This window comes from Furipterus horrens, unplaced genomic scaffold (genome assembly GCF_987537825.1).
Source record: "Furipterus horrens unplaced genomic scaffold, mFurHor1.1.pri manual_scaffold_17, whole genome shotgun sequence".
NCBI classification, from domain to species: domain Eukaryota; kingdom Metazoa; phylum Chordata; class Mammalia; order Chiroptera; family Furipteridae; genus Furipterus; species Furipterus horrens.
Window position 1 is genome coordinate 71,784,286 of NW_028327187.1, and position 18,426 is coordinate 71,802,711.

At 41.5% G+C, this 18,426-nt stretch overlaps 1 protein-coding gene across 4 annotated transcripts in view; it reads left to right on the plus strand.

Annotated features, from left to right (window-relative positions):
• Positions 1–7,267: 7,267 nt before the first annotated feature.
• The window catches only part of MTM1 (myotubularin 1), a 171,860-nt gene continuing 160,701 nt past the window's right edge, over positions 7,268–18,426 (plus strand). For 3 of the 4 annotated variants that reach the window (XM_090263986.1, XM_090263985.1, XM_090263988.1), the window contains exon 1: positions 7,268–7,331. The gene's annotated coding sequence lies outside the window, so the exon portion shown is untranslated. The remainder of the gene's footprint in view (positions 7,332–18,426) is intronic. The other variant, XM_090263987.1, reaches the window with a different exon arrangement.

The window sequence follows — 18,426 nt, forward strand, 5'->3', positions numbered from 1 at the left end:
ACCCTCACAGACACAGATAACAGTATGGTGATTACCAGAGGGAAAGGGGGTAGGAGAGGTAGATGATATAGTGGGGATAAATGGTGATAGGAAGAGACTTGACTTGGGGTGGTGAAACACACAATACAATATACAGATGATGTACCATAGAACTGTACACCTGAAACCTATATATTTTTATTAACTAATGTGACTCCAATAAATTCAATTTAAAAAGGAAAAAAAGACAAATAAGTGGAAGTTTATAGTGTGCTCATAGAATCGGAAGAATTAACATCATTACAGTGTCCATACTACCCCCCAAAATCTATAGATTGAGCACACTTACTATCAAAATATCAATAATATTTTTCACAGAACTAGAACAAATAATCCAAAAATTTGTATAGAAACACAAAAGACCCCAAATACCCACAGCAATTTGAGGAAGAAGGACAGAGTTGGAGGAATCATGCTACCTGATATCAAACTATACTACAAGACTGCAGTAATCAAACAGCATAGTACTGCCATGAAAACACACATATAGATCAATGGAGCAGAATAGAGAGACCAGAAATAAATCCATGCCTATATTGTTAATTAATATTTGACAAGGAGGCAAGAATATACAATGGGGTAAAGACAGTCTCTTCAATAGATGGTGTTTGGGAAATTGGTCAGATGCATGCAAAAAATAAAACTACAACACTTTCTTACAACATATACAAGAATAAACTCATAGTGGATTAAATACTTAAATGTCAGACTTGAAACCATAAAACTCCTAGAAGAAATCATAGGCAGTAAACTCTCTGACATTTTCCTTAGCAAAAATGTTATTTATTTATATCCTCAGGCAAAGGAAACAAACCAAAAAAAAAAAAAAAAAAAAAAGCAAATGAGACTACGTACATCAAACTAGAAGTTTTGTACAGCAAAAGAGACCATTAACAAAACGAAAAGACAACCTACTGAATGGAAGAACATATTCACCAATGTTACATCCCATAAGGGATTAATATCTAAAATTTATGAAGAACTCACACAACTCAACACTGGAAAAAACATAACCCAATTTAAAAAATGGGAAAATGGCCTAAATAGACCCTTCTCCAAAGAGGACATACAGATGTCCAATAGACATATGAAATATGCCCAACATCACATCACCCAAAAAATGCAATTTAAAACCATAATGAAATATCACCTCACACCTGTCAAAATGGCTCTCATCAATAAATCAACAAACAAGAAGTATTGGCAAGGATGTGGGAAAAAGGCAACCCTTGTGCCCTGTTGGTGAGAATGTAGATTGGTGCAGCCACTGTGGAAAACTGTATGGAGGGTCCTGAAAAAATTAAAAACGGAAACTGCCTTATGATCCAGCAATTCCACTTCTGGGTGTATGTCCGAAGAGACCCGAAACACTAGTTTGGAAGAATATATGCACTCCTATATACATTGCAGCATTATTTATAATAGTTAATATAAGATTCAACCCAAGTGATCATCAATGGACAAATGGATAAAAAAAAGTAGTGGTGCATATATACGATGGAATATTACTCGACCATGAAAAAGAATGAAATGTTACGATTTCTGACAGCATGGGTGGACCCAGAGAGTTTTATGCTAAGTGAAATAAGTCAGACACAGAAAGATAATCACCATATGATTTCACTTATATGTGGAATCTAAAGAACAATATAAACAAACAAACAAAACAAACAAAGTCATAGTTACAGAGAACAGATTGATGATTGTCAGATGGGAGAGGGTGGGAGGACTGGTTGGAAAATGTGAAGGGATTGAGAAGTATAGGTTGTTAGTTACAAAATAGTCATGGGGATGTAGAATACAGTATAGGAAGTACAGTCAATTACATTGTAATAGCTATGCATGATGCCAGGTGGGTAGTGGAAATATCTGGTGGAACACTTTGTGAAGTATATGATTGTCTAACCACTTGGCTGTACATATGAAACTAATACAAAATAATACTAAGTGTAATCTGTAATTAAAAAATAAAAAATTTAAAAAACAATAAGTAAATAAAATAGAAACTCATAGAGACAGATAATAGACTGATGGTTGCCAGAGGAGAGGGGCATGGGTGAAAAAGGTGAAGGGAGTGGAACTACAAATTTGTAGTCACAAAATGATTCCAGGAATGTAGAGTACAGCATAAGGAATATAGTCAATAATTTTGTAATAAGTAGGTATGGTGCCAGGTGGGTACTTGAAATACTGGGGAGACCACTTTGTAATGTATATAATTGTTGAGCCATTATGCTGTAAATCTGAAACTAATACAAATAATATTAAATGTATTCCATAATTGAAAAATAAAACTTAAAAGATATATAAGCTAGCCCTAAAAAAAAGAAATTAACCCACCAACCAAACCAGAACAGATTGACAATTGTAGCAGCCTCAGAAACCTTAACCGAAGATACCTCTCCCACCTTTAAATCTACCTCAGCTTTATTGAAATATAATTTATCTACAATGAAATTCACTCACTTCATGTTTAGAGTGTAATGAGTTTGGACATTTATATATAGTCATGTAATCATCCAAATCAAAGCATAGAACATTTTCATCAGCCCTAAAACTTCCTTCTTTGTCCCTTTGCAGTCAATCCACTTCCCACACCTCTGGCTCCAGTTAACCACAAATCTGCTCTCTATCACTGTAGTTTTGCATTTGCCAAAATGTAATATAAATAGAATCATACAGAATGTAATGTTTTTTTGTATTGTTTATTTTACTTAGCACAATATTTTTGAGATTCACTCATGTCATAGCATGTGTAAATTCTTCCTTTTTATCTTTGAGTAGTATTCCACTGTGTAGATATTTAGCCATTTATTGGTTGATGGGCATTTGAGTACTTTACTCTTTTGACTATTATTTTGAAAAGGCTCCTATGATTGTTTGAATACAATTTTTTTTATAAACATAAGTTTCCATGCCTCTTGAATAAATACCTAGGGTGGTATTGTTGGGCCATGTGTACATTGAACTTTATATATCACTGCCGAACTATTTTCCAAAGTGCTTGAACACTTCTGCTGAGGCCACTTTTCACAAAAGGGCTGGGTGGGAAGAGGGGGCAGAGCCACTTTGTGTTTCTAGGAGCAGAAGTCCTCAGCTTTCATCTGTTTATTCTTCACAACAAGATTATGAAGTAAATACTAATATTCTCATTTCACAGATGAGGAATTCAAGGCTTAGAGAGATGTACTGGCCCAAAGTCATACCTAACAAATGGAAGAGGTAGCATTTGAGCCCAGAGACCTTTGTGCTAATACCCAGGGGTTTATCCCCTGCCTTTTCCCACCTCTCTTCCCATAGTCTAGCCTTGCAGCTTGGCAATGGTGCTGTCTTGTTATTCTATAGGATGCACTCACCTCTGTCCTTGCTGTGCTAAGACACAGCAACCCTAGGAGATGACATTTGACTCCTTTTTTTTTTTTTCAGAGAAAGCAGTTAATGATCAGAGAGGTGAAGTATTCTCAAGACCAACAGCTTGTCTATAGAATTGCTGGGACTGGGATCCAGGTTTCCTGGTTCCAGGTGCTTTGTACCAGAGCACAGTGCCAAAGTTTTCACGCCTGACCACTTTTTTTCTTCAGCTTTCTCTTTCCTGTGTAAGGACACCCATCACATTCCTCCACCTTCCTCCATGTTCCTCCACCCCAGGCCCAATTTAGTGAACCTGGTAGAATCAAGTGGTGGCAGTCCCCAGCCTGGCAGGTGTGAGGACTGGGAGGTAAAAGCACCAGCACATGGACCCATGTGGTGAGTGTGCTAAGGCAGAGGAGCAGGAAACAGGCTATCTCCTTTCTTGGGCCTCTTTCTCACCCAGGAGACTCAGGGAAGGGTAAGAGGTGCACCTGGCCAGGCCAAAGGTATTGATTTCTCCTAGTCCTACCTGCTCCATTTCCCTCAACTTAGGAGAAACAGGGGAGCACTAGAAGATAAGAGACACCTCTAGCCTATGCCTTACTTAGTAAAAGCAGAAGGGCCCTGGGGGAATGGGTGAAGGATGTCCCACCCAGAAAGTTTGTCAAAGAATCAGCCTTATGTCACATCTGTTGCTCCTTCTCCTTATGGACCAGGAGTCCCTGGCTGGGAGTTCATTTATCTCTCCACAGGCCCCCTGCATTTGGGGTGTTTGGGTGCATGTGTGTGCACACACACATGTGTGTTATGCAGGGAAGACTAGAGAATCCCCAACACACAATTTGAGAGAGGGCAGGACTTGGTCAAGAACATAGCCATCTGGCCAAGGGCAAGGTGGAAACTCCCCTGCGGTGCTCAGCCTTCACAGTTTTAAAAGTGCTTTAATTTCTTTTCTGTACATACACTGTGAGCTCGGCAGGGCAGGAGTCACTGTCTCCATTTGGCAGGCCAGAGACTGGTCTTCTCTACTGACCCTTTCTACTTGGGTTGTTTCCTTCTGGAGCTGGGGCTTGATCCAGGTTGGAGGTGCTTTGAGAATTCTTCCTCAGTAACTACAGCCTTGGGATGAGGAATGTCCCTGTTTTCCCCCACGGAGCAAAGGTCTTCAGCTTCATCTTTGAACAACAGTGCCTACCCAGGGACATCCAGCTGCTGCCCTCCCTCCACTAATCCATTTTCCTCTCTCCCTTTGCTCCAAGACTCAGAGATTTGGGAATCCAGTTATTCAGTAGCACACCAGGGAGTTACTCTGGCATAATTGTATTCAATCAAGAAGCATTTGCTGAGCACTCTTTCAAATCAATTACAAAAGAGAATGTGATTAAAGAAGTTCACTGTCTGGGTGTTACAGAACCCCTGGGCTGCTCCAGTTGAAAACAAACCCACGGGCTCTTTAGTTAGGGGCCCGATTGCCCGCCGCCAAAATTATAACTCTCAATACCAGAGTTTGGTGAAAAGAAAAAGAATTGTTTATTTAACAGTTATATAGATTTAGTTACTTGCGGATTTCTGTTATTAAGTCTTATGCTCTTTAAAACACCCACAAACACATATCCTTGCCTCCCCCCCCTTCCAAACCAGGCTAGTTTTAGGGAAGTCACAGAGACCGTTTCCCTACTTTCCAAACACAGTTCAGTTTTACCAGCAGCTGCCAATCATTCAATCTGATTGGGGAGGTCCTTTCTGTGCTGTGGTGCCCTCCAGCTCTCAATGCAGGATCGCCTGGATTCTCAGCCTCCTTGCAAACTGTCTTCTTCCTGCAAACTGCGCGGATCTCCTTTCCTTCTCAAAACCGCATGGCGAGAGCCTCTTAAAGCAGCCTGGAGACCCCTTCTCCAAGCCACATGGAGAAGGCCCCTTCACCAAGCCACGTGGAGGGAGCACACGAGAGAGCGAGAGCGAGAGAGCCCAAGAGCTAGAGCGAGAGCGCGAGCCAGAGAGCGAGAGTCCAGAGTGAGAGCCAGAGAGAGTCTGAGTCAGAGCGCCAGAGCGAGAGCCAGAGTGTCAGAGTGAGAGCACGAGCGAGAGCCAGAGAGAGTCCGAGCGCCAGAGCCAGAGCGCGAGTGAGAACCCGAGTCAGAGAGCCAGAGTGTCCGAGCGCCAGTGAGAGCCAGAGCCTGAACGAGAGCTTGAGAGAGAGTCTGAGAGCGAGCGTCTGAGAGAGTCCCCGAGAGTCTCAGCTAAAATGTCTGCAGCTGCTTATATATCCCTGACTGTGTCATCTGACGCAGTGGGCGTTGCAAACAGTTCTGACCATTCACAGAACCTTACGTAGGCTCTGTGTGCTTTCCATACCGTCCCCTGGTTCAAGACTCCTCCCATCTGCCTGAGGCTTTGGATGCATTAAAGCCATTTGCATAAGAAAGACAGTAGCCACCAGCCTCAGGCATGTGGAAGCATTTGAAAAGCTGCTTACTTCTCCCCATCCCCCAGCAGCAAACTCTGGGGATTTTTGGACTCCCCTGTTTCTGTAACATGGGGAGGGGAGTTGGCAGGGCAAACAGGTAAGTGAATGACGACATTAGTGCTACGAGAAGGGCTCTGGGGAGAGCTAATTCTACCTGGCACAGGAGCAAGTGCTATTCTGTTTCCTTTCTAGGAACTTGACCAATTCAAGAGAAAAGGAATAAGTGTAAAGGGCTGGAGGGAGGAAAGAACTTGGTGCATGCAGCGGATAATAAGAAACTCCCTGTGCCTAGAACAGAACCTGGTAGGAGGGGAGAGAAGAGGTATATTGACAAAAGTCGTTGAAGAGTAGGTCTGAAGGGCTTGTTACTGATCTAAGAAGTCTGTTCTCTTCAACAGGTTAATATGTGTGCATGTGCATATAAAATGATATAGGATTATATACACGCTCACATATATACTGGTAAGTAAAACATCTGCTTTTAGATGTTGGAGTGCAAAAAATTATGAGGAAAAGGTCCTGTCAAACTAATCTTATTTACCATCATTTACCTGAACTGCTTACCTATAACTGTCATGCATCACAAAGAACATTACGTATATTCTTCATATTCTTTTGTGTCCGAGTATGTTTATTATTATTATTTACTGAATTCTCTTCCAGAAGTTTTCTTTCTCCTTTTTCTTTTCCTTTTTTCCCCACTGTATTAATGTCTGCTTGCTCCAAACCTCAAAAGATAGAAGGAATTTTATCCTGAAATGTTTCCTTTCACGTAAGTCTCAAGAGAATTCTTGCAAAGGTGCTGTCATTGCATGAAGACTATCTCAGATAGGAGCTGGGTTTGTGAATTGCATATTCTGCACCAGGAACAGTGAAACTTTTTTCCCTTATAGTATCTCAACTTCACGTAACCAACCTTATGTATACCAATAATAATAGCTAAATTTAGAGACATCCGCTGAAGTTTTATCCAGGGAAGTTTTATCTAGGGAAGTTTTTTCTCTGGGTTTCCCCTTTTTGGAGAAAAACAGTGAGACATGGAAGAGTTCTGGGACTACGCTTCCCAGTGGCCTCTGCTTGGAGCGTACTCCAAGGGTGGCCCCTAGCATCTTGTCCCTGCCCATTCCTAGCACCATATTTACAACTACAACTCCCGGCGGCCTCCTCGTGCCGGATCCTTCAAAGAGGGTTTCCCAGCAGCCTCCTGGGCGAAGAGCCCCGCCCCTGGGAGCGGCTCCCTATTCTCCCTGGAACCCTCCACCTCTGTCACGTGATACGACCCTCACCAACCGGCACGCAGAGGAGGGCGGAGGGCGCTGGCCAAGGGCGGGAAGGCCGCAGGGGGAGGGCCTTGGAGGGGGCGGAGCGGGCCCCGGGAGCCGAGCAGCCTGGCAACAGCGGTGTCTCTCGGAAGCCAAGGTGGGTGAGCTGTTCCTGCGGCCTGTCTTGGAGGCGGGCGTTGCGAGAACTCATGGTATGGGGGCAATGGGGGGCGGGGAGGAGGGAGTTGGGACTTCCCAGGCTGCGGGTCCCGCGGGGGCCTCTCATCACCATGGGTGTGTCTGGACTCGACCCCCGTGGCTGTTCCCGCCTGCTGGGGCTGAGGCCAGAGAGCAGTAGGCAGGTGCCTCCGGCTTCCAGGTTCTCTTCCTCCAAGGTCCCAGGCCTGCGGCGGGCAAAGGTCGGGTTTGGGATGGGGCTGGGAAGCCTGGGAAGTGGGGGCGGGGGAGTTGTGGCCGCTGTCTGGACCTTACTTCCCGGTCCTGGGCGGCAAGTGGGCCGGGCTCACCTCGGCTGGTCCTCACCAGGGCTCTGCGCGGGGTGGGTTCCCGCCTCATCATCCGTGGGTTCTGCTGAGTGGCCGCAGCCGGTCATTGGCCGTGAAGACGATCTGTGCTCTTGGCCAGTCCTTGTTTATTTGTCACAAACAATAGGTTTGTTTTTGCGACAGTTGAAGGAAGCTCTGAAAGGGAAAGGTTAGTTCCCTGATACGCAGTCGGAAGTATGCACAGGCAAGAGCAAGTGCCCTTTGCCGGGTTGCCTCCCTTAGCCGTCTTTTGCTGTGCTCAGGAGATGGAAACTAATTTTAGTTTTTGCCTAAGCAAAGATGAAATGAATCTGTTGCAAAAATTATACTCTAAGCTTTTTATACGTATACAAAATATGATGGGAAGTGGATTGTAATTGGTTTTGAAACATACATACTAAACCTTCACAAGAATGGAATCATGGCATATTAGAATTGACTGGGATCTTGAAGTTCATTTATTTTCTGGATGGGGAAACTGAGGCCCAGAGAGAGTAACTAATGTGACACATGCTGCCAGGCAACTTAATGGCAAAGCTAATATCATAAGTCAGGTCGAGGGATATGTTGGTGGCTGTCTAGCCTGGGTACTTCTTTTTTTTTTTTTTTTTTTAAATCACAGCTCAGCTTTTGTTCTTTGTAAACTATCCACCTTAGAGTCTTGAGACTGAGCCAGTGTTTTTGCTATAGTTCAAATCATTTTGAATTTACTTCAAAACCAGTTCACCAGCCAAATAAAGACAATCAAGCTTGTTAATTTATAGACACATTTTTGTTTTCATCCAACACATATTTTGGGCATGATCACATATTCATCAGATTTGACTCTGAATGCCTTTTGGCTGTTTCACAAAACCAAATCTACCCTTGAGAGATTCCACACCATGGAGTAGATTCAAACCATTGGTGCTGCCAGGGTATAGCAGCCTCCTGAGGTGCTTGAAAGTGTAGAGCATTCACTGGGCCTTTTAGATTCTAATATGCTTATTAAACGATTGGTCTTCTTACCTTAAAGTTCTAACACATTGATCAAATTGTCAATTGTATCACTCAACCAAAAGGCCCGCGGTCTGCTCACAGTGTCCTACATGCTGGGAAGACAGCAGACAGCACCAACAGAGCTAATGTGTAGGGAAGCAGACAATTAAAAAGTGCTGTATTTTCTAGTGGAGATGAACAGTATGAAGAAAAATAGAGCTCTGGAACTCTGATGACAATAAAACAGGCTGGCATGACTGAGTGACTTGGGCATTACTTCGAATTGCTAGTTTTAGACTCAACTGCTGCTCCATTACAGCAAATAAATCGAAAAGTAAATGTGTCTGAATCAAAGATATTCTGTAGAGTGATAAGTTCATCCCAGCCTTCAGTTTTAGTTGCATTTCTTTCCCCTTATATGCAAACAGTAAGTGGTTTCAAACATCTAGAGAGATGGTCTTTGAGTCCCTTGCTGTCTCAGCAGTTTCCTCAGTGGAGCTGCAAAAGGCTCTGCTGAGGTCAGTGTTGGTTCTTGATCTCATGCTAGTGTCTGCTGGCCTCAGGCTACCTTACACAATGATTTCTCTTCCTGTATACTGGTTTGTACTAGGAACCTACTAACTGAAATGCCTGTCAATCTTCGTGTTGTGTGGTTTGTAAAGAAATAAGTTCATTTTGAAATTACAGGCCTACCTTGGAGAAATTGTAGGTTCAGTTTCAGACCACCAGAGTAAAGTATCACAGTAAAATGAGTCCTCATCTTTTTGCTGGTGGAGGGTCTTGCTTTCAGTTTGTGAAAAAACACATCTGTGAGGCACAATAAAGTGAAACACAAAACAACATATTCCTGCATATTCCTGTAGCTCTAGAGTGAAGAAGCACTCAACTTCTTTTTTTTTTTCCCCTGACCCCAGTCTGTTCCCCTTCCCTCTGTTCCACTCAACTTCTTAAGAACAAGAGTGCCTATAAGCTGGCATTCATGATAGCTTACTATAAAAGTTCATCTGTTTAGTACCTTTCTCTCATATTCTCTATGTTCAGTGGCTTCAAAGCAAATGTTTTCATTTATACAGGTTCTGAGAAATTATTTAAGTTTCATAATATACTCCAGTATTCTTTGTTCCAAAATGAAAAGAGAATTAACAAAATGTAGTTACTTTAAAAGCCACTGAAAGAACATGTGGCTCTTGCTCTTATTGAATGCTCCAAAATTAGCAGAAAAGCAGAGCCTCTTCAAGGCTTATTAGGTGACATTTTGAACTGGTGGCCAAAGGATTTCAAAGGCTAGAGTTTCTTGTGATTTCTAAAGTTTTATTTTTTATTTTATAAAAGAATACAGGGTTGTTTTCATTATTTTATAGTAATTCCCCTTCCCTGTTTCTGAGTTCTTTGAAGTTCTGCTTTTTTTAAAAAAAAATTATTTTCTAGTTTCTCAGTTCATTATTCCTTTCTGGCAGATGAGGGGACAGGGGCTGTCATTTGCCAAAAGTCGTTTACTCAGGATTTGAATCCTGGCTCTAATATTACCTGTGTGAATTTAAGTGAGTTACTTACTTCCATGCCTCAGTTTCCTCATCTGTAAAATGAAAATAATAATAGTACCTTCCTCAAAGGGCTGTTGACAGGACTGAGTGATAATCCGTGTTGATCTATGTTAAGTGCTTATGACAGCATCTTGCACATAGTAATCTCTAAAGAGAAGTTGAACTACATGGAACACCCTTTTTTGACTTGAACTACATAGAACTCCATTATTTTCTTTTAAAGGAAAAAAAAAATGATTCCAGACATGCTTTAATAAACTTCGAAATCTAGCAAGCCTGATTTTCTAAACATTTCTCTACATTACTGACTCGAACTTTTAGTTTCAGGTGATGTTGCAGCAATGTTCACAGTTCTTGCAGTGCTGTGTTCCCTTTATTGTTTAGACTCATATAACTAGAGGTCATATTTTGTTATTACAAATAAGAACAGAGAAAGAGAATCTTTCAAATTCCTCTGCTTTGAAAGCAACAAGGTACCAGGAGACCCAGTTGCAGTTAGTCAAGTGAGATCCAGTTGCCGTTTTGTATTGGAGGATGGTTTTTCATGTTAAATGTTTACAATGTATTTTTCCACAGGATCACCAGGACAATCTCATCTTTTTGTTTTTAAGAATGAGGCAAATATTTCTTTAGAAAATTGGCATCCTGTAATAGTGTTTTCTTCTTGTTTCTACCCAGGAACAAATTGTGGGAAAGAGCTATGTTTCTGTGTGAGGTGGTAGAAATCTCCCTGAGTTTGGATTCCATAAGTCAGGTTCAAGTCACAGTTGTGCACCTTCTTAACTCTGACATGGGGCAAGTAATTTTACCTCACTGCTGGTGACTCTTTGATTTGTAAGGTAGATCTAAGAGAACATGCCCTACCAATCTCCCAGAGCTCTTCAGAGTCAAATGTGCAACAGTACCCTTTGAGGACAGTGTGGCATTATTGTTATTGCAGTTATCTCTTATATAAGCCATCACTATTTGGAGAACTGGTGTTAGAGGGCAGCATCCTTCCTTTCTTGGGTCATCTCCCCCATAGCTGAGGCTTCTGCCTCACTCTCCATCTCCTGTCAGCATTCAGATATGTAAGTGTTTTATTGCCTCTCTCAAATGGACCTGAAGCTATTGGTACACCTTCTGAACTACCATATTCTTTATTTCTAAAAGGATATTACTGTATGACCAACAATCACAGGGCAATAGCAAAGCAATCTCTCCATAACAGAACATCACCTGCCTTTTTCTGCAGTGTCTCAGAATTGAAGTCTTTCCTTTTTCAAATCAATGCCCTACCCTAGCTCCTCAGTGCAGTTTGAGGCCCTGCCGATTCCTCCACCCATACTAGATTGGATGCTCGCCCTGTTGGGTTTGGGACAAGAAGAAATCCAGGGACTTGATTGCTCTCCAGGTCCTCACTGCCTTGCCTTGTTCATACAGGACAGGTGCCAAATGCTCTTTTATTGTTATTTGAATTTGCTTCTCAATATTTTGAAATGACTCCATAAGTAGCTCTTAGAAATTTAATGTACTTATATTAGTTTAGTATTGTGTTCCTCAACTCTTTGTCTTGATATGGAACACGTGTATTTTCAGTATTAATTTTTTTCATCTTCCAAGTTTGTAGTAAAGTAAGGTTGGAGACTTTATTCTGGGCAGGTGAAAGCTAACATGGCCCTCTTCATGCAGTAAACATTAACTAAACATTCCTTAACTTGAATTGAGCAAGGGAGTATAGTTCAGAATTGTTTGGATGTGTTCATTTCAACAAATTCTGTTGTCTGTCTAGGGGTTATATTCCCTGACTGCAAGGTGAAACAACAGAGCTCCTGCTTAGCGTTTCTTTCCATAGTCAATTAGCAGATGAATAAGAAAGTTCTTTGAGTCCAGTGCTGGGAGACATTGCTTTCCAACCTTTTCTTCCCAGCTTCTGGATTTTTGGACTATTCTCAGGAGCAGTTTGCAGTTAGGTTTTGTTTTCTGTTTTTTGTTTTGCTTTGCTTGTTGGTATGTTGGGGGTGGGAAGGGCTAATGAAAGTTGAAGGGTAATAATTGAAAGTAAAAAGAAAGGTAACTTGTTTGTAACTCCTCCAGCTTGGATTCCCTTGCCTGCAGACCTTGACAACACAGTGATGCTCTTTCTTTAGTTTTTGGTCATTGTTATATGTTGCTATCACATCCTTGAGATTTTTGTGAGAGGGAAACACTGTTTCCCAGAGCCTCTTACAATGGAAGGGACTGCTACATCAGGGTGTCTTGCTTTCCCTTTAGTGGGGAGCTCTGGAGGCAGAGGTAAGCCCTGAAGAATATTTGTAGCATCAGGTGGTGGTGCTTGCAATACCCTTCCTTGTCTGAACTTTAGATTCCTCTATGGCCCTAAGATGATTTAGGTGGGTACTGAGGAGAACTGGGACTGTGCTGTCAGGATTGATTCCAACAGGGCTGCAATTAGCCTGAGCTGTTTTACTGAAATAAGAAATGTCCCTGCACAGCAGTGACCCTCGGCCATGACATGTCAGTACTATTTGTGGGTCCCATTGGGAAGAAAGACTTGCATTTGGTTTCACTGAGACCCCAGAATGGTGCTTACCATTGACACTTGTTATGTGGCAGGCAGGAAATAAGAAACTCTGGTCAAGATTCCATTGTGAGCTTCCTAGTCCAGAAGTGTTCCTTGCACACATCAGTGTTCTGGTCTGAGAGCAACTTCAAGTCCCTACTGCCCTCACAGATAGAGGGCAATTGGAGCTGGCCTTTACCGCTTTGTAGCTCTTGCTGCAAGACATAACTGATTTTGGAAGGTTGAGACTGAGTGTAATCCTGCTAGCTATTTCCTTTCTTTGCTATTATCAACTGTGAATTGATGTGATCATTCCTCCAGAGATTCCCTTCACTTCATGCCATCAAACAGTTTTTCCTTTTTGATAAAGAGTGTCCTGATACCCCTGTTCTTTCCTCTTCAGCTCCTTGGAGTTTGAGAGAAATACAGAATCTTAGGTGAAATCAATTTTTATAGTAGATTTTGATTTAACCCAGTATATCCAAAATATCATTTCAACATGTAATCAGTGTAATTATTAGTGCGATGTCTTCCTTTCTTTCTATAGTAAGTTGTCTAAATCAAGTGTGTACTTTATATTCACTGCATCCCTCAGTTTGGACTAGCCATATTTCACGTTTTTATGATTTGCATGGCCTAGTGGCTCCAGTGCTGGACAGCCCAGTTTGGAGAGATACATTTTGACCTTAATTTGCTGGTGATATTAGCAGATTTGCTGTCAAGGCCACCACCACCTAAGTATAGGTGCCTCAGTACAGCCACCTCGGTATAATCTCACATTAATGGTAATCCAGGTCAAGCCCTTTGCCCAGTGCTATGACACATCTCATTTGAATCCTCACAGCAACCCCACCAAGTACCAGAGAATTCTTTTCTGTTTCAGTCTGGTAAATTGGTTTAAGAAGTCGCTGTTGATATACATGTGAAATGCAAGCATCTTTTTCTTGGGGGCATTTTCAAAGAACTTGAGGGACTCCTTCCTCTCTGGCTCTTCAGAGCTAGGCCCTGGAGTGCTTCAGTGTAAATTTTCTTGGGCTGGATACCCAATGGTGCCATGCTGGCTGCTTTTTAGCATCTCTTAGAGAGCTTTAACAATCTGCTGACCAGGCCCCACCCACAGACCTTCATATGTTTTTTGATCTGGGGGAGATCAGACATCTGCATTTTATTTTTTAAAAAGATTTATTCCCCTTATCCCCAACCCACAATCACCACACTGTTGTCCCTCTCCATAAACCGTTTTTTCTTTTTGCTCAATCCCTCCCCACTACCATCCTCCCCCCACCCTTGGCTGTCATCTTGCTCTGTAAGAGTCTATCTACATTTTAATGTGCTTAGTTGATTCTGGTGTGCTGCTTGAGCAACTGTGATAGAAAAGCACATGTCCCCAACCTGATGGCCTTGCTAATCACCTAGACTTCAGGTTGTAATGCAGATTCAGACCCAGTGGGTCTTCTGTTGGAGAATGCCTCCCAGTTGCAGCAAGGTCCCAGGTGATGCCCTTTTGCTGCTTTGACTTGCACTTTGATTTGGAGCAGCTAGCTCATCAGAATAATTTTGAGGGCATGCCTCAAATGACAAGTTCACTGGCAACCAGGCTGGAGTTTCTGATTCAGTAGGTTTGGGGTGGGGCCCAGGATCTGTATTTGAGAGGGTGCAATATTTTCCGTACTTCTCCAGAAAGTATATGTCACTCCCGAGTCGGACTGCACTGCCATTCTCGGCGGTGCAGATAGACTCTTAAGAAGCTACACCATCGTCTCTCGAGACGGACGGCTGCCGACGATTATGTTTACTTTAGGTTTTGTGTAGGCACACTTCTGGTGCACGTATATATGTATATATATTTTTTTCATAAATAGATGTTAAACTTTATCAACCCTCTTTTCTGCCTTTATGGAGATATGTTCCCCTCCCTTCTTTAAGTCTATTAATTCATGAGCTATTGAAAAGGATTTTCTAAAATAGTGTTGCAACAATAATCAGATTTGTGTTGCTGTGCATGAACCCAGTGTGCTTCTTACTGCTGGATTTGATTGGTAGTGTTTTCTTCAGGATTTTTACATCTGTATTTGTGAGTGAGATTTGACTTTAATTTTCTTCTTCTGTGCTGTCTTTGTCTATCTTAATATCATTTTGCTAACCTTGTAAAGTGAGTTGAGAGTACTGGAATTCCCTTTTCCTGGTCTCTTGGAAGTTTTCATAAGATTGGTGTTATCTGTTACTTGGATGTTTGGTTAAGAACATGCCCCTAGAGCCACCTGGACCTGGTGTTTTGGTGTGGGAAGATTTTAAACTATCAGTTAATATCTGCCATATCTGTAGTTACATCTGTCTTTTCATTCTTAAATCTTAACATTATTTATTTTTGCCTTCTCTCTTTTTACTTGATTACTCTTACCAGGGATTTCTCAGTTGTGGTTATGCCATACGAGGTTTGTCAGTATGTGGAAATGAATGTGCATAATTATATTCCCAAGTTATTTTGATTGAGTTTTAATGAGTAAAAATTTCATATGATTTTAAAGTCAAGTTTATATTAAGGTATATTCTGAGAAGCTTTACTTCCATATCTGTCTCCTATCAAGTGTGTTCTCCATCCCCCTTCCACCACCAGTCAACGTCATTAGTTTTTAGTTAATTCCTTTGTTTCTTCTTTTGCACATTTGATCAAATGTGTACACACTCACACACACATCTGCATTTCCTTCTTTTCTTACACCAAAAAATCATACCACATACACTATTCAGCTTCTTGTTTTTTTTTTTTTCCACTTAAAATATACCCTGGAAATCACTATTTATTTTCTCCTTCCATCTTTAGTTTTATTCTGCTGTTTGGATATTTCAGAACATAATAGTTTTATTATTATTTATTTGTAGTATATTCTAAGTTCCATTGTCACTATTTCATTTACCTTTGAATTGTTTAGAAGTCTATTTTTAAATTTACAAATACATTTTCTAGGTATTTTAAAATCCGATTTCTAATTTTACTGCATTATGGTCAAAGTATGTGATCTGAATACTAGTATTTCTTTGAAATGTGTTGAGGGTAGGTTTATATAGTGTCTTGTGGTTTTCTTCTTTTACTTAGCAGAATGCATTTTGTATTCATCCATGTTGTCTCATGTATCAGCAGTTGGTGACTCTGTTGCTGAGCGGTATTCGGAAGTGTGGCTGTAACATAATTTGTCCATGTCGATGAACATTGAGGTGATTCCGTTTTTGTTTTTTTGTTTTTTGTTTTTTGCCATTACAAATAGAGTGTTATGAACATTTGTTTACAGGCCTTTATGGGGACTCCTGTTTTTATTTGTTTCGTGTAAATACTTAAGTTTTGCATTGCTGGGCCATATACTTAGTGCATATTTAACTTTACAAGAAACTGTCAAACTATTTTCCAAAGTGGCTGTGCCATTATGCATTACCACTGGCAAAGCAAGGTATGAGAGTTCTCCGTGGGCCATATCCTCACTGATACTTGTTATTATCTGTCTTGTTAAATTGCAGCCATTCCAGTGGTTGTGTAATGGTAACACATTGTGGTTTTAATGTGCTTATTCCTAATGACTAGTAATGGTGAGTATGTCTTCATGTGCTTATTGGCCATTCTTATATCTTTGGTAAAGTGTCTGCTTAAATATTTTGCCTGTTTCTTATTGGATTGTCTGTCTTATTGGATATAAGACCTTTATCAGATATGTGATTTGTAAGTACCTTCTCCCAGACAGTGATTTTGTTTTCTTAACTGTGTCATTGAAAGAGCAAATGTTTTTCATTTTGATAAAATCCAGGTTATCATTTTTTTTCCTCTTATGGCTTTTACTTAGTGCCCTCAGAAATCTTTGCCTAAATTCTGAAAGATTTTCTCCTATGTCTCCTTGTAGGACTTCCACAGTTTTAGCTCTTATGTTTAGCTCTATTGTGACAAACAGATCCACCCCAATTTTTGCCTCCCAGCACTCACACCCTGTGTAATCCCATTACCTTGAGTTTAGTGTTATGAGACCTTGAGCAGAGGATCCAGCTAAGCTGTGCTCAGACTCCTGACCCATGACCCATAGAAACTGTGAGATAATTAATGTGTTGTTTTGCTACTTTGCCCTGGCTGGTTTAGCTCAGTGGATTGAGCGTCGGCCTGCGAGCTAAGTGTCGCTGGTTCGATCTTCCAGTCAGGGTACATCAGAGAAGGAAAACTCTGACTCCAAAAAACCTCCGCTGCCTTGCGGCATACCTCTTCAGGGGAAAGGCTAAGGGAGTAAACCCCGACAGAAAATCCGGAGCCGGAGTCCCTAAGGCGGTTTGACGTTGTAGTCAACACCGGCAACTCCTGCGGCGCACCTGAACCCAAGCTGTATCGACTCCGTCTTTCCCTTGGACCCTTCAGCTGCGAAGAGAGGGGGGGTCTGCTGCATGGGCAACAGCAGACCCTCCATATTACCCTGCCGAGGCTCTGTAGCTTCAGCGTCATCACAAGATGTCGATTCAACACGGGAGGAGACAGATACCATGTCACTCCCGAGTCGGACTGCACAGCCATTCTCGGCGGTGCAGATAGACTCTTAAGAAGCTACACCATCGTCTCTCGAGACGGACGGCTGCCGACGACGACGATGTTTTGCTACTGAGTTTGTAATTGTGAGAAATGCTCACAATAAAACACTGGACACAGGACTTGAGCAGTGACTGAGGCAGTTGTTCATTAACAGATCTGCAGCTCTGGGCGCAGCCTGAAAGCCAAATCAAGGTGCGCGCCAAAAGATGGAGCTGGCTGTTTTTATCCTAATGAAAGTAAAGCCCCCCACTTCCCCTCTCCCCCTCCTTCTCCATTTTTCCATGCTGGATACTCCGGAGTTACAATCTAACACGATTAACTAAATTAACTGAGGGTGATAATTAACTGAGGGTGATCTTGTTATAGGTCTGTCTCCAGCTCTTGTTTGAAATTTCTCTGTCTTGTTTGCTGGGCTTTCTAGCTACATTTTCCCATTTCCTGGAGTTTGGTGATAACTATCTCCCCCTCCTTTGATCTCGATATCCATTGTCCTCAGGAGCATTTGTGCTGAGCTGCAGAATGCCCCTTTTCTGATTTGTAAATATGCTAATACTGTTAACTCTGGCTCAGAGACCCTCTAATTAGATTTGCCCTTTGCTGCTAATTATATTCCACTGGTTTGTGAGGCACCAGTTTCCTTGTTTCTTACATTATGCAGCATTATAAAGCTAATTAGCAGTTCTATGCTTCGTTTCAAGTCATTTTTGTGTATTGGGAAAGCAGGGGTCAAGATTCACTTATTCTTCCATATGAATATCAAATTGTTTCAGCATCATTTATGGAAAAGACTATTCCTTTCACATTGAATTACCTTGGTACTTTTGTTTAAAATCAATTGACCATTGCTAGGTCCTCCAAAAGATGGGCCTGATTTTGGACTCTGTTCTGTTCCATTGATCTATATAACTATCCTTATGCTGGTACCACGGTGTCTTGACTACAGAGGCATTATATATAGTAGGTCTGGAAATTGGGTAGTGGAAGTACCCCAGTGTTATTCTTTTGTTTTTTTCTTTCAAGATTATTTTGGCTATTCTTGGTCCTTTGTTTGTCCATATATACTTCAGAATCATGTTGTCAAATTCTATAGTAAAGCCCATTTAGATTTGCTAGGTATTGCATCAAATCTATGTATAATAT